The sequence below is a fragment of the Bison bison genome, unplaced genomic scaffold, assembly GCF_000754665.1.
Source record: "Bison bison bison isolate TAMUID 2011002044 unplaced genomic scaffold, Bison_UMD1.0 scf7180017864333, whole genome shotgun sequence".
NCBI classification, from domain to species: domain Eukaryota; kingdom Metazoa; phylum Chordata; class Mammalia; order Artiodactyla; family Bovidae; genus Bison; species Bison bison.
The window spans coordinates 791,037-793,652 of NW_011494905.1; positions in this window are offsets into that span (position 1 = coordinate 791,037).

Sequence of the window (2,616 nt, forward strand, 5' to 3'; positions counted from 1 at the left end):
TTTTTGAGTGAATACAAATTTAGAATCTGACTGGCTGATGAAAAGCACTCAGTAAAAATAGTCATGTTATTAGACATCATTAATATTATGTTCTCTGAGATTAGTCAAATTGAATTGTGTTTTTATTCTAGGATTATATTTCCATCTGCTTTGAATAGCAAACAGGATTCAAATTAATACATCATGTACTATTAAGATGAAAATGAAGTAGGTTGGCACAACTCATACCTCCATTAATATAAACATCAAAATTTCCAGCAACTAGTATTTATTTCCAGGTTTTTCGATCAAAGTGCCTTGATTTTAAGCCTGGAAATTGTACTGATGTGGTTATAGCACAGAGAAATTCCAATGAAAAGAAAAGAGGCCAGTAGACTAGGGATGTGCAAATGTTTTGATTTTTGAATAGGCAAAAAGATGGTAAAAGATGTTGTTGACTGGTGAGTTTAAAAATCAACACCTAACGAAATTTCAGAATAATTCATTAAGGAGATGGTTTGGAAAAGGGAATTTGTGATCATCAAAGATATATTGTGTTCATTAAGAACAAGATACACCAAATTAATTCCATTTCAGTCTTTGAGTGGATTAATACATTGGAAGATAAGAAAAATGTTGTATTGAGACTCCTACAGTAATTTAACATGGTTAGACAATGAAGTCCTTGTGGATATGATGTGGGTTACTTGAAACTATGTTTTATGAACAAATATTTGACCAATCATGTATTTGTTGAGGATTTCCCTGGTGGTTCAGTGGTAAAGAATCCACCTGCCAAAGCAGGAAATATAAGTTCGATCCCTGGGTTGGGAAGATCCACTGAAGAAGGAAGTGGCAACCCACTCTAGTATTCTTGCCTGGGAAATCCCATGGACAGAGGAGCCTGGTGGGCTATAGTGCATGGGGTCACAAAAGAGTCAGACACGACTTAGCAATTAAACAACATGCATGTATATATACATATATATATATATGGTTCAAATGATTGATTTAAAATTTGATTGAAATATATTTTATACTTGTTTCAAGTTATAGTATGTTGGTAGTCAAAAGGAAAAAGCACATTGTTGGAATGAAGGCATTAGATGGATCTATGGTAACATTAATATGGAATTATTTTTTCATTAAAAGGTCTGCCTCTCTTATGACATAGAAAGTTCTTCAAAAGCAAGGGGTTATTTTATTCATCTTTGTGTCCCTAATTCCTGAGCTGGTGTCTCTCCTGAATGAATAAATAGAATTAGGAGGCTTAAACTTTAGAACTGACTACCATTGTCTAATTTTCTGATTTTCAGTAAATTAATTTCAATAGTTCATAGATTCATTAAAAGTATCATTGATCTTTTTTACTGCTAGAGTTGGAAGAAACCTTAAATTTCATCTATCCCAATTATATTATTCTATGGGTCTATGGGATTACCTGTTTATTTGTAACACAGATTTATAACCAACATTTCAACAATAATAACTATGGTAGCTTTGTCATAGTCCTAAAATGGAATTTGAATATTTAAGACAAATTTCTTCCAATAGAGAAGTCTAAATAAAGTTGTGCCATGTTATTAGCAGTGTACCAAGTGTATTTAGGTTTACTCTCGGGAACTGCTTGAATCCATTATTTATTCCTGTTTGGCCAGTTAAAACTGAAGGTAGAGCTCATCAGTCAATTCAGTTCAGTTCAGTCGCTCAGTCGTGTCCGACTCTTTGCGACCCCGTGAATCACAGCACGCCAGGCCTCCCTGTCCATCACCAACTCCCGGAGTTCACTGAGACTCATGTCCATCGAGTCAGTGATGCCATCCAGCCATCTCATCCTCTGTCGTCCCCTTCTCCTCCTGTCCCCAATCCCTCCCAGCATCAGAGTCTTTTCCAATGAGTCAACTCTTCGCACGAGGTGGCCAAAGTACTGGAGTTTCAGAGGAGTTGATAATTAATTCCTGGTTTCTGGGTAAGATTAAGAAGTTTGCCAGAGAAAGGGGGCTATGGAGTGTGAAATGAACCCAGCAGTGGCCAGATCAGAATATTCAAATGATCATCAGAATCCTGTGGGAACTGCTGGGTTCAACTGCTCGTCTATCTTGGACTGGGGGAATTTTCCTAATTTTTTCCACTGAGAGTGAAGGTCTTGCAAGTGAATCTGCTTTTACCTTATTAACACCTGAGGCATATTTTGGAAATGGAGGAAGGTAGCTAGTGTTTTTAGACTCCACTTCTGATCCTAGCCCTACCACTAATTGTGTGACTTATGGTCAGTTACTTCTCTGGATCCAATTTTCCTTATTTGTAACATCAAGAGGTTGACTAAATAATTATCTCCAAAATTCTTTTCAGTTCTCAGTTCAGTTCAGTCGCTCAGTCATGCCCGACTCTTTGCGACCCCATGAATCATAGCACGCCAGGCCTCCCTGTCCATCACCAACTCCCAGAGTTCACTCAAACTCATATCCATCAAGTCGGTGATGCCATCCAGCCATCTCATCCTCTGTCGTCCCCTTCTTCTCCTGCCCCCAAACCTCCCAGCATCAGGGTCTTTTCCAATGAGTCAACTCTTCACATGAGGTGGCCAAAGTACTGGAGTTTCAGAGGAGTTGATAATTAATTCCTGGTTTCTGGGTA